Source organism: Panicum virgatum, chromosome 6K, assembly GCF_016808335.1.
Source record: "Panicum virgatum strain AP13 chromosome 6K, P.virgatum_v5, whole genome shotgun sequence".
NCBI lineage: Eukaryota > Viridiplantae > Streptophyta > Magnoliopsida > Poales > Poaceae > Panicum > Panicum virgatum.
In genome coordinates this window covers 16,779,931-16,803,843 of record NC_053141.1, presented here as the reverse complement: position 1 = coordinate 16,803,843, position 23,913 = coordinate 16,779,931, and the positions used below count along the sequence as shown (strand labels likewise).

At 45.7% G+C, this 23,913-nt stretch overlaps 2 long non-coding RNA genes and 1 pseudogene across 11 annotated transcripts; 2 read left to right on the top strand and 1 right to left on the bottom strand.

Moving 5' to 3' along the window:
• Nucleotides 1-1,979: 1,979 nt before the first annotated feature.
• On the bottom strand, nt 1,980-6,071 carry LOC120711911 (annotated as a pseudogene).
• On the top strand, nt 3,276-5,200 carry LOC120711916. Its single transcript, XR_005690539.1, has 3 exons — nt 3,276-3,405; nt 3,771-4,133; nt 5,069-5,200. It is a non-coding gene; the product is annotated as an uncharacterized LOC120711916 (long non-coding RNA).
• Nucleotides 6,072-7,128: 1,057 nt separating the features above from the next.
• On the top strand, nt 7,129-14,147 carry LOC120711915. 10 transcript variants are annotated; one of them, XR_005690529.1, is made up of 11 exons: nt 7,134-8,064; nt 8,157-8,324; nt 8,757-9,049; nt 9,563-9,682; nt 9,986-10,061; nt 10,551-10,671; nt 11,113-11,280; nt 11,400-11,773; nt 11,840-11,897; nt 12,376-12,418; nt 13,802-14,147. It is a non-coding gene; the product is annotated as an uncharacterized LOC120711915 (long non-coding RNA). The 10 variants fall into 10 exon arrangements; XR_005690534.1 differs by having other exon boundaries at nt 7,129-8,064; nt 11,113-11,292; nt 11,400-11,897; XR_005690536.1 differs by having other exon boundaries at nt 7,129-8,064; nt 9,563-9,710; nt 10,539-10,671; nt 11,400-11,897.
• The last annotated feature ends 9,766 nt before the right edge of the window (nt 14,148-23,913 follow it).

The window sequence follows — 23,913 nt, the reverse complement described above, 5'->3', positions numbered from 1 at the left end:
GGGTGGTGTCTAGTCGGCACCGTGGTCTGTGGTCGACGGCCTCATCCTCTTCAAGGGCCGCGTGTACATAGCCACCACGTCGAGCACGCGTCGCGCCATCCTGGAGCACGTCCACAACACGGGCCATGATGGCGTCCACAAGACCCTGCATCGTCTCCGGGCGGATTTCCACTTTCCCAATGACCGTGTGGTGGTGCAGGATTTCATCCGCTCATGCTTGGTGTGCCAGAGGAACAAGGGTGAGCATCTTCAGCCGGGAGGCCTGCTGCAGCCGCTTGGTGTTCCTACGGCTGTCTGGGAGGACGTGGCCATGGATTTTGTGGAGGCGCTGCCCAAGGTGAACGGGAAGACGGTGATTCGGACCGTGGTGGATCGGCTGTCCAAGGCGACGCACTTCATTCTGCTGGGACACCCTTACACGATGACGTCGGTGGCCCGTGCCTTCTTCGCCGAGATCGTTCGCTTGCACGGGATTCCAGCTACCATTGTGAGTGACCGTGATCCCGTGTTCACCAGTGAATTTTGGAGGGAGCTCTTCCGTTTGGCCGGCGTCAAGCTTCAGATGACCTCCGCCTTCCATCCGCAGTCTGATGGCCAGTCAGAGAGACGAAAAATATCATTGCTATGTACTTGCGTTGCTTAACTGGGGATAGGCCCCGTCACTAGTTGGAATGGCTGTCGTGGGCTGAATTTTGCTACAACTCGTCTTACCAGCAGTTCCTCAAGACCTCCCCCTTTCAGCTGGTGTATGGGCGATCCCCTCCGTCGATCTGCTCCTATACGCCGGGGGGACGCACAACTGCCGGCGGTGGACAAGGCCATGAGAGATAGAGATGAGTTTCTGGCAGAGGTGCGCGATCGGCTGGAGCAGGCACAACAGCATTACAATGCCGTCTATGATCATCGCCACCGCCAAGTATCGTTCGTGCCCGGGCAATGGGTGTGGCTTCACCTACTGCACAGGCCGGTGGCGTCCCTGAATGTCAAGGGGCGTGAAAAGCTCGGGCCATAGTTCTTTGGGCCCTATCAGGTGTTGGAGCGTGTTGGCGATGCGGCGTACAAGCTACAGCTGTCGACGGGTGCACGGATTCATGATGTGTTCCATGTCGGTCTCCTCAAGCCTTTTCATGGCGACCCGCCGATGCAGCCGCCGGTGCTTCCTCCGCTACAGCATGGGCGGGTGGTGGTTTAGCCTGAAGCAGTGTTGAAGAGCAGGATGGCGCGTGGGCACCGTGAAGTGCTGGTGCGTTGGGCGGGAGCTCCTGCTGCAGAGTCATGTTAGGTGGGGCTCCTGCTTCAGGAATTTGTGGAGCAGTTTCCCGACTTCCAGCTCGTCGAGCTGCTTCTCCAGGGAGGGAGAGATGTCATGTGGGGCCGGACCTACAGTCGGTGCAAGAAGCACCGGGAAGCCCAAGGCGCCAAGAGTCCCAATAGTTAGAGATAAATTAGTTTGAATAGATTTTGTGTTAGCTTGAGAAGGAAGTTTTGTTACAGCCGGGCGTCATATAAGCCACGGCTGAGAGATAGAAAGGCAGGCTTTAGATTGGATCTAATCTGTAAGCCGCGCCCTGCCTCCTCGGTGCGATGTCGAGCTCATCACGGCTCCGGCACGCCGGTGAGGTCCAGGGCCGCGTCCCTCCACTTCTTTCAAATACAATCTTCGCCGCAATCCCCCTTCCAACCTCATCATCCGTGACACTTTGCAGGACAGGCTTGCCAGAGATTACAGTTCTGTTGTAAATTGGGTAGTAAATCCAATAAGAAACCTAAACCCGAGTTGGTGGCACTGAGCAAGAAGCTTTTCCCCCAAGTCCCAACCACGGAACTGTCAACTAATCCTCCGTATAGTGCCTGTTTAACTTAAAACATCAATTAAAACTTCTTCATGCATACTAATTTCATTTCTTTTTCCTCTTGCTTTATTCGAAATAGAAGAGGCATTGCAACCCAATTCTACAAGAATGTTAACAAGCAAGGTCATAGAGGTCACGATGATGATCAATATAAGCCCTTGGATCAAACAAGATGGACAAGGTCACTTTGATATATTTCCAGCAGCAGTCTCACAGGCATAAACCTTACTCTGTTTTCTGTATTTTTCTTAACCATGTTAGACATTCTTTAAGGTCCATGAGATTAATTATAGGCTGAATCGAGCCCAACTAGCTGCTTGTTATCGGCACTGTATGCCACATATCTACCTTGGCTCAAGCTCCGAGATGGAAACCTCGTTCTGGGAAGCAGACAGCTGTTTATCGCTCAAGGCACCAGCTCGGCAACTAGATTCAAGGATGAAGTTGGAGCTGAACACGAAGGCCGGCCTAGACGGGGCTGGCCTGTCATCGGACGTGGAGCTCGGGCTGCTGAGCATAAGAACCACCGCGGAGGCATCCGGGCGATCTGCCGGGTTCTCCTGGACGCATAGTAGCCCGATCTCTATGCAGTTGAGGACCTCGCTTTCGGGGTACTGTGACTCAGCAAGCGATGGATCCACCACATCCCCTGTAGAACCAGCCCGCCACTTGTCCCAGACCTGCACATACGACCCATTGATGTACATGTAAGTGAAGCACATGTGTGACATGTCCCTACCACATTGTCCCAGCAGTAACGTGCACTTACAAGGCTCAGCACAGACACGGAGTCTGAGGTGTCGCTGTACGCACTGTTGTTCCTTCGCCCGGTCACCATCTCTAGGACTATGACACCAAAGCTGAACATGTCTGATTTGGTTGAGACATGGCCCCAGTAGGCATACTCTGGGGACATGTACCCGCTGCATCCATCGATAACGTTCAATCAATAGTTACTAAGAATTAATCGATGTACTGGCCAGTTGAGTACTATACTGATTGGCGCGTTGCTTGGCTGTTAGTACTTACAGGGTTCCAACAGGTCGTCTTGTTATATCTCTAGATTGGTCTCCGCCAAAAGCCCTAGCGAGGCCGAAATCCGAAATTTTGGGGTTCATATCAGCATCAAGCAACACATTGCTCGGCTTGAGATCTCTGTGGATGACCTTCAGGCGGGACTCTTCATGGAGATAGAGAAGGCCCCGCGCGATACCACAGATGATGGCAAACCTCCTGCTCCAATCCAGCTGCTGCCGTCTCACTGGATCTGCACATACACCAAAAGAGCATAAATTAAGATGATGAATGCGCGTGAGTTCTCTTACTTGAATTCAAGCAGTAGTTTGATGGATACCAAATAGGAAGGTGTCTAAGCTTCTGTTGGGCATGTACTCGTAGATGAGCAGCTTCTCTTCTTGGAGGCACACACCCAGGAGCTGGACCAGGTTCCTGTGCTTGAGCTTGGCAGCCAGCACGAGCTCGTTCTTAAGCTCGTGGAACCCCTGTGAAGAGTTCTGTGAAAGCCTCTTCACAGCTATCTCTTCCCTGTCAGGTAATATGCCCTGTACAAAGTAATGTGCCTGTTCTTACCAATTTCGACTAATCACTTGTATATGTAAATGGCCTTTTTAATCCTACACAACTACCATTCCCAATGCTATTGTTATCTTGCCTGAGGTCCTGTTTTCTATCTATTAGTTGAAACAAACATTGACCGCATATGCCTATTACACTACAACTTCTCGTTGTGTATACATAAAGATGAAAATGTACCTTGAACACTTCTCCAAAACCTCCCTCTCCAAGCTTGTTTTCTTCCGAGAAATTGTTTGTTGCAGCTCTTAACATCGCTACATTAAATTGCTCGGGCTCAACATATCTGACACCCCCTTCTTTGCTATTGTTGTTGTCTGTTAGGGCAAAAAACATGTATATTAGGAAAAGGTGGACTTAATTCTGGTGAAAGGCTGACATTGTTAAGTGGAAGAAGGAAAAACTCAATGCTAATGCAAAGCCATGCCATTTCAAAAAAAAAAAAGCATAGCCATGGACATCGTCGTCAACCATATGCCAGTATACAGCTAGGACAAAAGAATTGCAGGCGGAAACAAATCTGAAGCAGGAGTTTGCAGATGTACCAGGCTGTGTTTTCTTGCGATTGCTCTTATTTCTTCTGCATAACAAAACACCAAGGACGACAACGACTGCAACAAGGACCGTTCCAACCGGAAGCGCGACGGCGAGAGCGACGTCAATCCTCTTCTTCCCTGCGTTTGTCAGGTAGCCCATCAAACACATCACATGCTTTGTGGGGTCATACTCGTGACACGTCTACTTCTACTTATGTTGCTATCAACTAACTTTAAAACTCCTATTATCTAAAAAAACTTTAAAACTCCTACATCCCCAATATTCAAGGCACCTTCAGTGCTTCCAACGTGATTCTGAGGATGGGATCGACAGCACATGCATGTCTCTTGCAGCTTGCACTTAGAAATTGACTGAAGACAAGATGAGTTCAGAAATTCTTATAAATATGGAAAGGATTTTACTATCTATCTAGTAACATCTAATAATTAATCATCAGATACAATAATAGCAGTTTAACCTATTCCAATATTTAAAGAATGGGAACATATCAGGTACAAACCAATCTCTCCGTGCAAACTATGATGAAACACATATTGATGTACGGTATAAAAAGAAAAGGAACTAAAATAAAGCAAAGCATGTACAGTAATTGGTAACTACCCCTCCATACTGTAAAGGAAGTCGTTTTGAGTTTGTCTTAAGTCAAATATTTTAAACTTTGACTATAAATAAATTCTTTTAGATTGAGTTTGAAAATATAAAAGTGATATAAGTAGATTCATCTTGAAATGTACTCCCTCCGTTCCAAATTATAAGACATCCTAAGAATTTTGGAGAGACAAAACAATCTCAAATTTGACCAAGATTATAGAGAGAAATATAAAGATTTATGATATCAAATTGATGTACTATAAAAATATAACTAATAAAGAATCTAATGGTACTTAATTTATATATTAAATGTTATTTTTTATTATATAACTTTGGTCAAATATAAAAAACTTTGACTCTTTAAGATTGTTAGAATGTCTTATAATTTGGAACGGAAGGAGTAGTTTGGTAAAAGTATATGTTTACTATATTTTATAATTTTTTTATAATAAAAAGTGTACACGCGCATACAGTATGCAGTTCAGAAGCTCACCTCGCTTGCTTTCTCCGACGAAGCTGGACGGAGGCGGTGCCAGGGGCGGCGGCGCATCGCCATCGAGCGCAAGATCATAGTAGGTGTATATCTCCACGCGCAGGTTGCAGTTGTAGCCGAGCACCACCCCGCCCTGATTCCCGTAGCAGCAGCTCGGCAGCCGTGGAATCGATTCCTGCAAGCACCGGCTGCACTCCGCCGCCGTCCGGTCCCTCATGCACTGCAGCAGCCCGTGCATGGTGCGGCGGGGTCATACACGGCCTTCCCCACCGCGAACCTCGGCGCCACCGCCAGTGAAGAGGACGGCGTGGATCCGGAGCCATTGACGATGCGCTGGGCGAGGCTCCTCATGAGCGCGTAGTAAGTGTTCTCGAAGGCATCCTCGTCGCCGACCTTGCCGGTGTTGTAGAGGATGGAGCGGAACTGCAGCTCCGTGTCGGTGGACGCGTTGGTGTCGGCGTAGCTGACGAAGCACTTGTCGTGCCAGATGCCGGCGCGGCGGCTGCTGCTGTTGCAGCGGCTCACGATGTCCCTCGCGGCGGCTCGGAGGTAGGCGGCGCAGTCGCCCGGCGCGGAGTCGCCGCGGCAGATGCCCCGGACGAAGGCGCTGTCGGCACCGTCGCCGCGGGCCGGAGAGAGACGCGAAGCCCGTGGGCGCCGCCGCGGACGGGAGCTCGTCCAGCAGCGCGACCACGTTGGACCGGAACGTGCTGTTGGCGGAGGTGGGGGACGGCGAGGGAGCTGGAGAAGGCGCCGACGACGACGACTAGCAGTCGACCGACGTGAAAGGGTTGTTGTTGTTACTGTCCTGGGAGGTTACGCGGTGGAGAGGCTCGCCACCACGGCGAGGAGGAGGAGGAGGGCTCGGCCATGGCGGCGGCTGGCCGAAGACGATGATGGCATGAGTGGTGTACGGGCGAGGAGGGAGGTAGCGATCGAGCTATAACGACGATGAATAATGATTATCGCAGCAGCATGCATGTAGTACTGTTTAAGTTTCATCTCGCACGCATGCGAAGATTATTCGTGTGTGAGGCTCATGGACCGGATGTGCGGTGCCAGAGCCACCAGACCGACCTCCAGCATGGTCGCATGGACTTTGGAATCTTGCGAAGACAAGACTTGCCTAATAGTGACTCAGCACTGGGCGAACATAGGGGAAATATATCTCGTGGTTTTATACGGCTGGGTCTGGATTTTATTTGTTGTTGCACTAGCTATTCAGTTATTCCGACTCCAGCAGATCCTCTAAAACACCCCTATTTTAAGTTTAGAGGGCTAAAAATATACTCTAGCAGACTTCTACCCTCTATTTCGGGAGACCAAAAATCCACTCCACTTTCCATTTCTAGAGACCTTTAAAACCATTATTTAACATTTGGAGAGTCTGATTTAGAGATTATTGCTGCAGTTGCTCTAATACCACAATAGGATGCAACATGTATGCACTCCAGCACAGTAGAGTTTGCCTATTCAGTTAGCACTTCACACGTCAAACCGCTAGCACGCAAGCTCTTTAATTAAGCCCACCCCTTCAATGCAATGATCTTGGATAATTTTTAGTTGGCCCAGCGAAGAATTAGGAGACCGTTAAGTGTTCAGCCAAAATTTAATTTAGAAGTAAAAAAAATAGGTACTCTCAGGGTCTTCAACACAAAATTGTGTTTATTTGCCTCGTGAATCTTCGGGCGAGACTTCATTCCTTTGCTCGTCCAACTCGTCTTTGTATTAGCTAGGGTTTAACTTCACTGTATCTATATCTATTTATACTATAAAAATCCATGATAATTGAAATAATTCTCACCAAAGCTGATCCCATACTCACCTTACAAATCCCACTTTTTAGACCACCTAAAAATACTAAATGTTTGACAGAGAAAAATAACAGACTGAAAACAATTCCTCCGCTAGTTCAATCGCGAGGGCGCCCCCCTCCCCCACGTCGTTTTTTTTTCACCGCGCAGCATTTTCCGTGATTCCAGATTATTGCATTAAGCCCACCCCTTCAATGCCATACCGCCTTCCTTCCCCTCCTTCCTACCTCGCTGCGTCGGCCCTCCTCACTCCCCCTCCCCCACCGCGCACCCCTCCTCCCTCCCCTGCTCGGTCCCCTGCGCGGAGCGGCAACGGGGCCGGCGCGGGGCCTGCCGGAGCGGCGGCAGGGCCGATGCGGGCGTGGGGCGGCGGTGGGGCCTCGCTTCCTCCTTCCCTCCTCCTTCTCCTCTCTCTCTCTCTCTCTCTCTCTCTCACGACAGCGGCGGGCGCTCGGTGTCGTCTGCCGGCCCCGCATGCGGCCACCACGCCGGATCCACGCGGGTGGTGGGAGTGCGCGGCGGGGCGGCCCGGAGGCGGAGGCGGCGAGGCCAAGCGGGCGCGGCCGCGGCGGCGCGGAGGTGGAGGCGGAGGCGCGGCGCGCGGCGGGGCGAATGCGCAGCGTGCGGCGGCCAGGCTGCCGCGGCGCACCGTCCACAAGAAAGCGCGCATCGTGCCGAGATGCGTCAGCCGGGGATGACGGCGGCACGGTTCGCCGTGACCTCATCTGTGTGACTGGAGGCAGCGGCTTCATCAGCTCATGGCCTGTCTGCTTCCTCCTCGACCGCGGCTACACCGTCCACACCACCGTCAATAACCTCGGTGACATGCCCCCTCTCTTCTCCAGGCGCCAGATGCAATGGTACGAGATTATCTCTTGTTCTTGACGGATTTTCTCCCGCTCGCCGATCGCGCCCTCCGGCCTCCCGTCGACGTACGGCCGTGTGCTTGCCTGCTCCAAGCTGGAGCCTGAACTGCGGTGGCCTAGGTTCCCTGCCGGTTGCGCCCGACGCCGGCCGTGTGCGCCGGTTCCGTGACGAGGGACCGCCCGCGTAGGTCGTCAGTGCGCGCCATCTTCACGCTCTCCGAGGAAAGCTTTCGGGTGATCCGAACTGCGGCGGACGGTTGCGCGACGTCAATTACTACTTCACCGTCCTCGGCATCGTAAGTGGCCCAGGCTGCCTGCCCCCTGCCCGAGCTCCCTTACTTCATTCTTCGCGCGGACCCATCTCTGCCCCACTGTGTTTTACATACAGGGGGAGGTTTGCAAGGCCATCATCTGCATGGAGATCGTTGTGTTGTGTCCAAGTGAATCTGGAGTTGCTGGTCAACTGTTCGATGAATTGTCCATGTAGGGAACCTTCTAGGTTCCTGCTGTCATCCCTGTTATTTCGCTTGCCGATCGTGCAGGTTGGAGGTTACAGGTGATGAATTATCCAACTTGTCAGTTTTTGTAATTTTTTAAATCAGCAGCAGCTTAGTGATTACACTTCCCACAAATGTTTTGGATTTAATCTTGCCTGTGACAAGCAAGTTAAATATGATCTATGATATTTAATTAGAATCTTGTGCAGAAGATGCTAGCTTCTCTGTTTTTCCAATTTTTTAAATCGGTAGGAGCTTAAAGATGGATATGTTATTTTTATGCATCGCAAGGATGAACAATGCAGTAAGAACTGTTTGGTGTTAAGCTTCATTTTTTTATACCTTCTATTTGTCATTTTTTATGTTTAAACTATTCTTTCACTCACCTGGTACGCCTACTACCCAATCCTGTCATGCATTTGATAAATCTGAGCCTTTTGGTCTTGCTCACAGCGAGTTGTGAAGTTACCCTTCATTCTTTGCGGACGTAGGACTGCAGAGTAGCTTAATTGACATGGGCTGACGATCGGAATCAGTCGCCAGGATTGTTTGGCGGAGGTATGATCTAAAACTCCGACGTCCAGGGCAGCGGCGCCGCCTGCTGTCTCCCTGCGCCGAGCCGCCGCTTGTCTTCCTGTGCCCGGGTGCTCCAGCCACCGAGGAACAAGATTGCCAAACCAAACCCCACCCCTACCCCTGTCCGGGTTCGGCCAGCACCGCCTCAATTGCTCCAAGCGACGTCCACTCCATGGTGACGCCACTCTTCAAGCAGTGCAAGAAGAAGGTATGGACCATGGATGTGGGTATGGGGGTGTTTACGATATCCTGAATGACTGAATGCTTACTTGGTTATACTCTGATTATTTGTTGGATGAATTCGTAGCATTACCAAACCCCTCTAAACTGAGTGGAATGTTCCGTATTTCGTGTGCTTTTCACAACAATGAATTTCATCTAGCTTTAGCGATAAAACAAGTGTAGGAAGTGTGACTGATATCTTTCACATCTTAATTTATAATGTATGTTCCATGGTTGATGATGGATTGATTGTTGTTCTATCTATATTTACATGGGTATTCTGGCAGCGAACATTTGGTCCATTTCCAAAGATAAGATCTGGGTGGTAAGCCCATGCTTGCAAATGCGATGTAACATATTTTTTTTAAAAAAAAATTATAGCTGATTAATAATGATGCATATTGTTCTTGATCTACTGATGTCGATACCTTTGTTTGCCAATGATTCTTTCTAAAGATGTATCTAGCACCAAATGTTTTTTTTGCGTTTGTGTCTGCAGATACCCATAATCAATTTAATGCTCGTGAGAGTGATTGGGGTTTCACATCTTTTATGCTTTTGAGTGAGCTCTATGATCCAAGTAGAGGTTATCTTGTGAATGATACCGTCCTTCAGGAAGGTGCTATTACCATTCATTTACATTCTAGGTTCCTACTGCACTTCACTGATTATTTTCTCCTGCTTTAAGGCTGTGTATCATATGCCAACCACTAAAAATGACATGCCATCAGGAAGTATTCCCTTGGCGCTGCAGAACCTTTTTCACATGCTCCAGTACAGTGACAGTAGTGTAGCTACAAAACAGATAAAAATAGCCTTTTATTGCAGATAGTCTCAGCAGAGCACTTCAGTCCTGTTCTCTGTGTTCTGCAGTGTTTTTCTTTGGAATGCTATGTAAAATGCTTCCAGTCAAATATTGCAGGTTTTCGGTGCTTTATTGAAAGGAAGGGCTCATGTTCTTTGGAACATTAGCGTATGCAGTACATAAGTGATGACAGGTAATAAATATCTCATTCTGATTTGTATAGATATTGTTTTGTGTGGTAAAAATAGTATGCTTAGAGGGTAATGGGTGCTGCTGGTTCCATGCTACCATGGAGATGCTTATAATTTGGATAGTTTAGCACTGATCTGCTATTTCTGTGTTGTCTGCTATCTATACAGCTTGTGTTAATTTTTAGAATACACCACTATTGAAACATAATACCAGCATAATAACTTTTAGAAATGTATATTATTAAAAGAATGCCTAGCTGATGAAAATCATTAATTCAACTCAGTTGTTATTTTCAATAGGCAAGACAGGATGTTTTTGATGTCTGCTAAAATGATATGAAATGTTTTATTTTCTTGGGTGGCTGATGATATTTTTGTTAGAAGGCAGGTTACTAATAATTGGGACTATATATATTATTAAAATTCTATTTTTTCTTAGAAGGCAAAGCACCAGTTTGATTTATTTTTAAAGTTCTTAGATTAATGTTCAGGTTTAAAATGTCATCTTCGTCGTCAGTCATGTTTGACGCGGCACTGGACCTGAACCTGGGGCTGCTGTCCGGGATGGTGATCTAGAGACACACTAATCCATCAGTTAATTAGCACAACAGAGTAAGTATTAGCTCATGGATCCAAATGTCATCAGGTGTAAATAGGCTGCAGATTTTTGTATGCGCCAAGATGGTGATTTAGCGAATGCGAATTAAGAAATTTTCCAAGACTCACATGGCTTCTTCTTCTACTTCTATCCTCTTCGTCAGAGCCAACTTGCCCAACTTACCGAGTAAATAGACAGCTTGCTGTTGGCATAGGTCTGACTTCTCATCCGTTGCAAGGAGGAGCAAAATTAATCTCTTGTGTCCCTCAAAAAGCAAATTAATCTCTCATTGTTCTTCAAGAATAATATATGTTCATTCATTTGCAGCTGCAGCATGCACACAACCTGATTATCTATTTCGACTTGAGATCAGCCAGTGTAGACTATGTTATGTTATTTATTGCATATCATCTCTACTTATTTTGTGATGCTTTGACTCTTGAGTGTATTTTCAGGCATGGAGAGCTGCCACTCTTTGCCCTTTTGGTGGCATAGATATGTTCCCTTCCCTGGATGCATTGCTCAAGAATGGGAAGTCCAAAACTATACAAGCCATTGAATTGGAAGGTGGTGTTGGACAGCAGTGGCGTCTTTGGAAGTGGGCGTCATACTGTGCTTCAGAGGTGAACTCTAGAGTATGCTTCTTTTTATTTGACATAGTGCTGTACATGTTCAAGAACTCCTCTGATTTTTCTTTAACTTCACTTCTTTGGTACACTCATTTGGAATACTGCTATTTCAGAAAATATATGAACAAAATGGTGGTCGTTATGAGATGGTTGTATATGCTTTACAGTGCAGTAACTTAAAGCTCATTTTGCCAGTCTGTACTGACTGGGAGGTATGTTAAGATTTAGGTTATTTTACCGCTGGTGCATGATCCATCTTTTTCATTCCTTTTCTTAGTCAGCTTGTTGGGCACTGTCAAAATCCTGGCTAGATGAACAAGTGGATCTAGAGTCATCTCAATACCAAACCAGTAGACCAGAGACGAAAAATAGCTTGACGATGATATGAATGGAGCCCAAAGTTCAGTTGGTCCAGAAAGTTAGCCATATATGCTCTTGATCAGCAACCTCGTGATATTACTGCACTCCTGCAGAAACTCCATTCATGGTATTAAAATTATTTATACTTCCTCCATTATCTACCTGCTTATATTATTGGTCTCATGCAATGCAGTGACCTTGTTCATGAAAATGTGTCTTGAGCATGCTGGGAGCAGCTTCGACAAGTTGAGGTAACATATATTTCCAAGGATGAAGAACTGCATGTGTCCTTGTGCAGCATGCATTTTGCCTTTTTGGGCTTTGTGAAACATAAAGATAAGAGTCATCTGAAAATTGCAATCAGTACTTAAAAGTTTTGTTTAGTTAGCCATTTGCTAAGCAGAATAAATTTGTTCTTTCACTTGGTTGCTTCTTTATTTTTTCACACACATTAAAGACCTGTTTTAAACTTATTGGGATGCATCATTGGCATGGATCATAGTTCATGTTCCTAATTTCAAGGCAAAGTTTGTGAGCCTATAGAGACAGCTATATCCTGCATACTGGAATGAAAACCCCTCTGTGGTGTATCTCTTCTTCTTCTTCTTTTTCTTTTTTTGCACATCTCAAAGTATCAATCTTTATGTCCTAATTTGTATCACAAGGATGCATGCAGATCCTCTTGACTGCAAGTATACTAATTTTTTTATTTGGTTGACACTTGACTAGGAATTCAATCATGGAAGTTGTCACGGAGAATATCTGCAAAGAGGTAATATTTTTGCTGTCCTCTGCTTTTTATTCAGGTGAAACTCTTGGTGCAGATATATTTGTTTCTTGGCCGTGCTTATGCCGTGTTCATTGTTTTGTTGGTTCCCCCTGTCCAGAAGTTAACTGTGTATATGCACTATACTTTTCCTTCTTAACACATCAAGTTTTTTCCTTCTTGAATATTGCCATTAGATTCACTTTGGATAATCCTAATATGCATCATTTTTGTGATGCTGCGCAAATTCATGATAGCTAGGTTCTGGTAGTTTCAAGCATAGCTTAATTTTTTTGAGAAAATCATGCATCTTCATCTAGCCATGTAGCAGAATGGTGAGATTGTCCTTATACCTTGACTAATGTTGTTTTGAGGGTGATAGAATCATGATACAAACTCATGTAAACTTCATTATCAATTGGTTATGAGGGTCTAATTGCATGGCACTGTGATTATAGCTCAGATTAAGTTAAGATATATATGAAGATATCAATCATTCTTTTTGTTAAATTTACCCATCGGGATATGTAGATATGCTTTTCTGATCTGATTAGATTTTCCTAATACTGGAATATTTCCATTTTTTAATTTTGTATAGTGTTGTGGTTTGGTTTGGCTTTATTGTGACTTTTTACTGTAGTTTCAACATATATGTATGTCTGCATTTGTGATGACTTGGTTTTCTTGGCCTCCAAGTATCCAACTGGTATTAAGAAGGTGAACTGTTTTAGTTGACAGAGAAATAAAGGTGAACTGGTTTACTTTTTATATGCTCATGGTCATGGACAACAGACAATTTCCCTATTCTTTTCAACACAGTATTCTGTTCCAAGATACAGTACTATTCCTCGAAGAAACCATAATGCATTCTTTGTACTAATGCAAGATGTAACAGTAATAACAAATACATGACACTTTATGTCTGAATTTTCCATACATTCATTCTGTTCCTGACGGCTTTTTTATAGTATACAGAATTATAGATAACCGCAGGCTTTTTTCCAAGGCTTTCGTGAATTTGGTCCTTACACTTCATTTGGCAAATTTCCTATCCTTTCTTCTTTCTATAGAGCTCTGAAAGCCATGCTTTTTCAGATACCATTGGCATATCTGAAATGCGTGTTTGATTACCTGCAAATCTGATCAGCATATAAGAGGGTTATTGCTCTAAAAGAAATTAAGCTGGATACCTCTTTCCAATTATATCTGTTACACCCTCGTCCGATAGGGTGCGTTCATCCTGGGTTTTGTGGTCACGATGTATTGACGAGGCTGCTTGGGTTTGGGATGAAGCAGTCGATATTAGGAAGAGGATATGATGTGCTCGGTGATTGTGGGTAAGGCTAATTGATATTAATCTATTTAATCAATTTTTTTTTGAGAATTTAGGTGCTGGAGAGGAGTTGGAGCAAGAAAAGATAAGGCAACTCTCCATGATCGTGGGCTTGTGGTGCAATCAAGATCATGCAGTTCATTGCTTCAATCTTTATCATTTCTGTTAAGATGCATTGCCGACGCGATTTCATATGTCAGAACAATCAATGGGTCCCTTCACTCTTCATATGTAATGGGTTGAATTTGTGTAGTAATTGACATTCAGAGGTAGCCTTAAGATTTCTGGTGATTATGGCATATGCTAGGTGCCAAATAATATGCATGTGTTAGTGAGAAAGATGAGGAGATCAACTGATCAAAGATGTGCAAGACAATCTCATGAGCAGGCATGTACCTTTGTCTCAGTACGTCCAAAACACTAGCAACAACAAAGTGAACGGTGGGAAAAAGGGTAACAAGAAAAAACCAAATAAAAACCATATAGATATTGGAAGGCAAACAAAAGTAGTAGAGATATGGTATTTTAATTTTGACAGGATTTGGAATCTGTTTTAGAAATTAATATTGTTTGAAGTGCACATGTATTAGGATTTTTTTTGAAACACATGTGTGTCGTCGCATGTGCACTCTACTAGTCAGAATAATAATGCTTCCATCTTCTTCAATTCCCTAGTCAAATCGGTTCTCTCAATGCGAAAGCCTGATGGCAGCAGTGATGATATCGAGCTAGCGATGACGAGAGACAACAACGGAAAACTATAGCAGCAACAAACATGGCCATCACGGCATTGCTCATGGCCGCAGGTTGACGTTGTTGCAAGACAAATTGCAGTGACGCGAGGGAACCTGGTCCTCGCAGACGCAGGCTTGGACGTTTGGTCCACCAACGGTCGTCAGGCGTCTTAATTGGATGTCCCAACATTACCCACATGACACACCGACCAGCTAGGTTACAGTTAATTGGAAGTCGAAGCTTCACGCCCGCACCCATGCAGCCATGCTAAGTGCCGTCTAGCTCTGTCCAGCAGCTGGCCACTGCTGCTCCGGCCTCTTGCAGAGGTTTTTCGCTTCCCGTGAGCTAAACATTAGCCCATCGTATCAAAAGTAATCTTATTATTTATAAGTATTATAAATAAATTCTAATTATAGTACTAATTGTACAACCTCTAGAGTAGCTAATTCATAGGACAAATTTAATGAAGATAATTAATCCATAATTAGTGGATGTTTACTATAGTATCACGGTAGCAAATCAAGAATTGATTGGGTTCACTAGATTCATATTGCGAATTAGCACTCATCTATAGCAAAAATTTTAATTACATTTTATTTAATACTTCTAAATAGTAAAAAAATTTATGTGATCGCACTAAAGTTCAATCCTAGAAACGAGCAGAGGCTTAATTACTCCCGGTCTGCGACTGCGAATGGAAGGCATAACTAGAGATAGTAGAGTTGCAAATGGGTGGCCCTTAGGATATCCACCGCCCCTCTTTAGTTCAAAAATTTGTACTAGTTTCTCAAAATGAGCTCCCACTTTAGAAAACTAGTACAAACTTTTGAACTAAAGAGGGGGCGGTGGATGCCCTTAGGGGCACCTTTTTCACCCCTAAGGCCAGTCTCAGTGGGGGTTTTAAGGAGAGTTTTATGGCATTAAATATTATCAATTTTGCTTACGTGACATGGAGAGAGAAGGATAGAGTTTCATGGGATGTGAGGAGAGTTTTATCACCATGAAACTCATCTGGCACGGTTATCTAGTTCCCAGTCTAGGTATCTGTGTCCATAAAACTCCCACAGCGACTGGCCTAAGAGATAGAGATATTGTGGCCGCCGGGCCACACATGCATGGACTGGCATCGCAGCCCGCCCGGCTGGCTCCGGCGCCCCTGCCGTCAGCACGAATCCCCAGCCTCCTCGAACACCGGCTCAGCTGTCCCGTTTCCTGTTACAAGTCTGGTGTTTGTTGACATTTCTTAGCGCAATCACTAGGAATGGTTAATCCTTAGCAACAGTGCCAGAAATGTCTGTTGGCAATCCTTAGTGCAATCACTAGAAATGAGGGCGCCAAACCCATCCTAGCAACTGCACCCAAGGGGTGCCACTCTCGTGGTATAATCAATACGATTACAGATGGATCCGCAAGCGCACGGATATACCGTTGTAGCATTTCACCCGGAGAGTAAGGGTATCGTTATTTATTAGTGTCCCAAAGGACGGCAGCGGCAAAGGTATTGTACTCAACATTAACCATGACATTGTGCCTCAAGCAATAGGCAATACTCTATTGTACTCAACATTAACCATGACATTGTGCCTCAAGCAATAGGCAATACTCTAACAGGGGTAAGTACAAATAAAGAATAAGCAAGGGTAATGTGACACAGCACACATCCACACTCCAAGAGGAAGGAATAAAGGAGAGAAACTATAAAACAAAGAACTACTCTATCCTACGTCAAGTCAGCTGGAGCTTAGGCTAGGTTAGGTGTCCTAGTGCTTCTATCCAAAGCTGGAGTCATGTTAGATCATGGTTAGGACTGCAGGTGCCAGGAAAATGGGATAGCGAGGAGAAGGTCCCGCACCGGAGTACATCCAGTCCCGTTACCTCTTTGCATGAACTCCTACACCGAACCCGAACGTCGGGGAGTACGCTAAACGCAACACCGCTATTACGCTGGACGGACAGGGCTGTCACCACCTGCCGTCTACCCCAGTCACACCGTGGAACACGGTCATATCCGAAGGATCCCGCATACCCGAGCACCACGCTCGTGTATGGAGTCACTACTCTAGTGCCCCCAGGTCTCCCACCCTTCGGATGGACGAGTAAAACACTAGAGCAAGCCCGAAAGCACAACGAACCTCTATCCGTACCCGGATCATCTGGCCTAACCAAGACCGTAGCATAACTTATGAACGAACTAAGTATAGATTGATAAACTATCAAGATAGCAAAGCAACCATGGCAAAACTCTATATTATGAATAGAAGTCTGACATGTCGGATACAAAGCCATACTAGGAGCCGAGGATTGCTCAACGACCCCGAGGACGACTTGCTCGCTAAAGAGAACTAGCCTAGCTCCACTACCTAGCTAAGAGAGCAAGAGAGAGGATAGCCTTCTTGGAGAGAATGGAATGAAGTGTGTGTGTGTGTGTGTGTGTGTGTGTGTGTGTGTTGAGGGGGGGTGGAGGAGAGGCCTATTTATAGCTCTACAGATCGGTTTCCCGCCAACGCACATATGGAAGGTGATCAGGTGCCTTGGCAGCCACTCCTCCTCGAAGTGCACCTGGACGGGAACCAGGCCAGGTTCGGCCGACCCCACCTGGCAGCCTCTCGGCCTGATCTTCTGCTGGATGGTATATTCTTTGATCCTTATCCTTATCCTCTGGTGCATCTTGGGTGGAGGCCCCGTTTCCTCAGACATGTGGGCCCTCTTTGTAAGGGTGTGACGCCGGATGCGATATTCTGCGTAGTTGTATGGCGCCTGCTACATGTTTTCGTCTTATTCCATTCCTGCTCATCTGAAATGTACAAAACTCGAAAACAACTATGGAGCGAGGTTAGTGATACAAATATATGAGTAAGGCATGTAGTTTTCCTTTATTATTGAGTATAGTTGACGGGTGAAAATAGCACTTAAGCACCGTCAACAACTCCCCCAAGCTAGCCCTTTGCTCGTCCCGAGCAAAGTTTTAGACTTACGTTGTTGATCAAGAGTTGTTACAATGTCGCATTCCTGACTTATGCACAAGGCACAACCGAGTGTTCTTACCTTTATTCTGAATAAGTTGGCCTTGTTCGCATCTTTTACCTTACTCCTGTGGGGCTTATAGCATCATCCTCATCTTTGGCGGTTGAGGGTCAGAACGGCTTGTAGAGTACCACTTACCACTCCTTTGTTCAACCGTCAATCCGGAGGTTTTATAAATTTTTTGAAAAGAAATATTGTAGTTCCTCGGGTGATCTCTCGGATCGCTCAATGTGTTTCATTCCTCACCAAGGCCTTTTTATGTGCCTTTCTTTTTTCATCCAATTTCTAATGGCTTCTTTTTGGTGGATCTGTAGGTATGGAGAATATAATGGCAAACTTGCTTCTCATATTTCGCTAAGTCAAAGACCGGATCCACAGGAGAAATAAGTCATAAGCATTGATCAAGATGTGCAAGTGTGTGGATATTTTTGGTGGATGGTGGATGAAACTCCTTCATATGAATTCTTTCCCTTATAATTTTTTTTGGTATGGGCTATATTTTCTCTTTCTTCTTTTTTTTCTTTTTCTTTTCTTTTTTTGACACGCCTTGTGGGCATGTGGCATACCTTCTTTGGGTACGCATCTTTTCTCTCTCTCTCTCTCTCTCTTTTGACATGCCTTGTGGGCATGTGGCATACCTTCTTTGGGTATGCATCTTTTATTTCTTTTTGTATAGTCCATGCATTATGATGATAACTTTGGAGAGAGATAAACATGGTACAACATGGAGTTTTATTTGTGGATGGATGGATGTACTTGCTATCTTCCAGGTGTTAGAAGTATAGCATGTGAGTGGTCGTGTACGTGATCTTGATCATGGGCGTATGAAGTGATTCTCACAAAGGGTCACAACAATTTGACAAAGCTCAATGAGAAAACAAGTTACATATGTGGAAAAGCTGTTCAAACTTGTAACCCATATGGCTCTGGATGGGAATTGCATATCACCGATGAACTTTTATTTTTTTTTGTATTTTTGAAAAGAAATACTCCGGATATCAAGCATCACGTAGGAGAAGATCATAGCAACTCTTTTCAGCCATATCATAACCCACAACCACCTAGATTCGAATTCTGCTTTTTTGCTACCCACAAGTTTCAAGCTTAAGGTTTGAACATCTAGCCACCAAACACAGAACTTAGGGAGAGCACAAGGTTGTAACTAAGCATATGAAAGGAACTAACAGAGCAACTATTCATCATCTCAACAAGGAAAAACTACACATGCTTACTACACATACTGGAAAGCAAGTAAATATTTTTTTGGGTTTTTAAAGGTTTTGCCAATTTTTATTTGATTTTAGTTATGCAAAATTTTATGGATTTTCAGAATTTTGCAAATTTTTGTTTGGTTTCATGCAATGTTTTAAAAGCAGTAAAGATAGAGTTTGATACAAGGTACCTCTCATGGGGGTCCTCCCCCAAGCTAGCTTCAAGCTCACTGCTGTTGGTTGGGATTAAACCCAGCCCAACGGTAGTAGGTCCTCCACTCCTCCTGGGATTGCTACTGTTGCTGCTCTAGGTTGCGGATCCTCTCTCATGTGTATCACTGCCAGTTTTGAGTTGACTCGATGTGCTGGCCTAGCGACTCATCGATGTTGGTGGTGCGCATGTTCAGCTCACCCATCTGCCGAGTTAGAGTGGCGAAACCTCTGACAAAGCTGTACGTCGCGAGGGACCACTGGAGCTGGAACTGGTGGACCGGTGCCCTGAGGCCTGCCGTGCCCACTCGGTGGAGCTGGCACTCTGCCATGACGAACCACCAGCCTCATATTGCTGTGGTTGAGGCTGAGGTTGCTGCTGCATGAACTCCTCCCTTCTGGCCCTGCTTCTTGTAACCCTACCAGGAAGACCAGAAATACTATGCCTACGACTCTCCTCTTGTGGAACAAGAGAGATGGTTAGCGAACGACAGTTATACAGATGATACCCCGCGTTTGGCAACAGGATTTCATTTGCATAACCAAGCGAAAAGAAAATCAAGGAGTCATCCGGGCCTTTCTTGAGTGTGTGGCCTTGAACCAAGTACGCCTCATCGATCATTACACGGGGCTCCTCAATGAAGGGAACGGGGTTCCCATCTAAGATTCACATGTTTGATGCGATGCAGGTGATCAAAGAAGTGCATTCAATAGGACCCATCATCCGAAAATTTGTGAGGCATTGCTTAACCATTGCTTGTTTGGGGGAGATTCGGATTTTGTTGACCATGGCGTATAATATCATCAACTCATCGTTCCACACTGGTCGTGGATCATCTCTTGGAAAGAGATTGATTGCCACCCACTTGTGCATCAAACGAAGAGTCGGATTTTGAATGTCATTGCACCGAGGTGCAAACTTGCCATGAACAACTTGACCCGAAATCAAACCCCAAAACTCATGTCGATCAAAACTGCGGCAAGCTTTTGCAAGGGAAACTGGCAAGCGCGCGCTAAAACCAAGGAGGTGACTGAAATTTCTCCAATTAAAATAGTGTTCAACTCCAAAAAGTCGGAAAGAAACACCATCGTCCACCTCCCGAAGAGTGCAAAGAAACTGGATGGTGAGGAGACGAGAACTATTCTCCTCAATGGGCACAAAACCATCCCATCCAACCGCATGCCAAACACGAGCGAAGTCAATGTCCATACCTGTTTTTTCGAGAAGGTCCGAATCGAAGGCTCTGGTACGACCAAAGCTTCGATTCTTGATCATGGCGTAGGCTTGACGCTCGCGGTCATCTTGAAGGTCGAGGTATGGTGCATCATCTTCATCTATCTCCATGTCCTCGGCTTGCGGTTCTGCAGCTTGCTCCTCGAACTGTTCTTCTTGTTCGTCTTGCTCATAATCCATTGTAGTCGGTGTTGGTGCAGGTTCGGGGGAATGATGAGAGCTCGACTCGCCGTGCGAACAGGACGAGCCCAACCTCGTCATCCTCTTGAGAGCTCCGGAAATTTTCCGCCCTGCACCTCTCATGCTTGCAACAAGAATGAACAAGAACGAACGAGAACAACTCGATTCGGGTTTCATTAGTGAAATGAAAATGAAACTCTTACCCAAAAGTTGTTCCTCCAAATATGTGATCAATCTTGCAGCAAAGAAATGAGAGAGAGAGTGTTCTTGCAATCAAACTTGAGTCAAAATCCAAAGGAAACCCGAGCAAGAATGTGTGAGAGGGAGTGAGAGTGGAGAGAGTGAGCATGAGTGCTCATCACCCCTCTCTCGGCCTCTATTTAAAGGAATTTGGGCGAGTGCACCCGAGGAAGAGCCAGACACAATGGTCATGTAGCCGTTGGAGAAGGTGGGCCTCAGGAGCCATTGGTCCTGGGTCGATCGGCCGACCAGGCCGGCTCCAAGGTGGGCCCCCTGGTGCCCCCTTTTGGCCAGATGCTTCCTCAACGGTTATGAACTTTGGAAATATGGTGCACGGCCAAAAGTTTACTCAAAAAATATGTTCAAATTATTTTTCCCAAAGGATTTTAAAACTCAAAAAATATTTTTGGTCTTTTTGTAAAAAGGGAAAGTGCTAGAAAAATTCCAACATGCAGAAAACAATTTTGAAAATTTCAAACATGAAGTGGAGAAAAACAAATAAGGTGCAAAGAAAATGTTGAAAAGCGGAAAACAAATATGAGATAAATACTAATTTACCTTTGGCAAGGGCGCGTCGTTTAAAGTCCGATGTGCACGACTCCTCTTTGATTATGATTGATCACCCGTCCTGGGAGGAGCAGTGGCGGATTGCTATGCTTTCTCCGCTTTTTTCACTCTTGATGAGGAGGGTTGATCTTGTGGAGTAGTCTGGACTGGTATTACCACCTCTTCATGCTTACCCTCCTTTATGACTTCTTTCATAAGGCTGACCATGTTGTCTTTTTTTCGTGGTGTTACCACAACTTCTTGTATGCCTCGTGAATTTGGCCCAATCTTGATTTTGATCATAGAGCATTGCTCAAACTTGGGCTGAAATGGGAACCTTTCTTCCTTGCCGTTGATATTGAAGCGGATTTCTCCGGCTCCAACATTGATTTGTGCCCCCGCAGTGCTTAGGAATGGTCTTCCTAGAATAAGTGGTGTATCCTTGGAAATGTCCATGTCCAGCACCATGAAATCGACAGGGATGAAGTAGTCCCTAACTTTTACCGGTACGTCTTCTGCAATCCCCTCTGGATACCGTACCAAGGAGTCTGCCAGCTGGAGATGCATTGGGGTTGGTGTGAGGTGTGTGAAGTTTAGCTTGTCGTAGACGGCTTTTGGCATCACGCTGACACTTGCTCCTAAGTCACACAAGGCACGGCCAAAGTGTTGTGCCCCGATTGAACACGTGATTGTGGGGCATCTTGGATCTTTCTTCTTCTCCGGGGGTTGGTTGAGTATAGTTGCGCTACACTCTTTTGTGAGCTTGACAATTTCTATGGTGGGCAGCGGCCGTTTGTTGTTGATGATGTCCTTGATATATCGGGCATAGGTCGGTACATGCATTACGTCCAGCAGAGGGACGTTAACATGTATCTTCTGGATCATCTCAATAAAATGGGTAACCTGCTCATCCACGGTTGCCTTCTTATTACGGGTGGGGAACGACAAGAAACTGGTCTCAATATAATCCTGTGGAGCCGTTCCCTTTTCTAGTTCCCTGGTTTCTTCTTGATCTGTTGGTTGTTCTTCTTCCTAGGTTGCCGGTGCTTTTCCTGCATGGTTAGGGTGTGGTGGATCACGAGTGGACTTACCACCCCTCGTGGTCACCGCTTTAACATTCTCAGAGACATGAACGGAAGTAGCTATTTGAGCAAGAAGAGATTCAACCTTTTTAAAGAAACTTGACTGGTTTTTAAGAGTTGAAGACAAAGTTTCAAGCTTGATATTTAAACTTTCCAGGGATTTGTCATTGGCCAAAAGCCTTTTATTTATATTTTCGTTGATTTTAACTTGGCCAAGAACAATTTCTCTCAAGGGAGGTTGGTTTGAATTGAATTCGAATTATAAGAAGGATTGTAGTTATTACCTCCCTGAAAAGGTGGACGTCGCTAGTTCCACCCCTGGCCTCCTTGTTGTGGACGGTACCCATTGTTGTTGTTGTTGAGGTAGGCGCAGTCTTCACGGGTTTCGGGGCAGTCGTTCCCTGAGTGTCGTTCATTACCACAGACTTCGCACGTGAAGTGCGATTCCATGGCACGGGCATAGTTTTCTCTATGCTTCTTGAATTCGGCCTTTTCGCCGAGATGCTTCAGTAGGACGTCCAGTTTGGCAACGATCATATCCATCTCCTTGACGATATTCGTGCCCTTGGTGCAGGGTTGGAGTCGTTCATCGCTCCACCCCTGATTGGAGACCATCTTCTCGACCAATTCTTTTGCTTTGGCGATAGTCAGGTCGAGTAAGGCTCCTCTAGTAGCAACATCAATGTTGGCTCGAGATGTCGTTGTGAGCCCATTGTAGAAGCTTTGCAGGATGAGTACATTAAAGTGACATTAGCCTGAAAGAGTAACGACTATATCCTGAGTACAAGGTCTAAGTTAATATCAGCACAATATCTTTGTTCACATGCCATCCCCGGCAACGGCGCCAGAAATGCTTGTTGACATTTCTTAGCGCAATCACTAGAAATGGTTAATCCTTAGCAACAGCGCCAGAAATGCCTATTGGCAGTCCTTTGTGCAATCACTAGAAATGAGGGCGCCGAACCCATCCTAGCAACTGCACCCATGGGGTGCCACTCTCGTGGCATAATCAATACGATTACAGATGGATCCGCATGCGCACGGATATACCATTATAGCATTTCACCCAGAAAGTAAGGGTATCGTTATTTATTTGTGTCCCAAAGGACGGCAGCGGCAAAGGTATTGTACTCAACATTAACCATGACATTGTGCCTCAAGCAATAGGCAATACTCTAACAGGGGTAAGTACAGATAAAGAATAAGCAAGGGTAATGTGACACAGCACACATCCACACTCCAAGAGGAAGGAATAAAGGAGAGAAACTGTAAAACAAAGAATTACTCTATCCTACGTCAAGTCAGCTGGAGCTTAGGCTAGGTTAGGTGTCCTAGTGCTTCTATCCAAAGCTGGGGTCATGTTAGATCATGGTTAGGACAGCAGGTGCCTGGAAAATAGGATAGCGGGAAGAAGGTCCCGCACCGGAGTACATCCAGTCCCGTTACCTCTTTGCATGAACTCCTACACCGAACCCGAACATTGGGGAGTACGCTAAATGCAACACCGCTGTTACGCCGGACGGATAGGGCTGTCACCACCTGCCGTCTACCCCAGTCACACCGTGGAGCACGGTCATATCTGAAGGATCCCGCATACCCGAACACCACGCTCGTGTATAAAGTCACTACTCTAGTGCCCCCAGGTCTCCCACCCTTCGGTTGGACGAGTAAAACACTAGAGCAAGCCCGAAAGCACAACGAACATC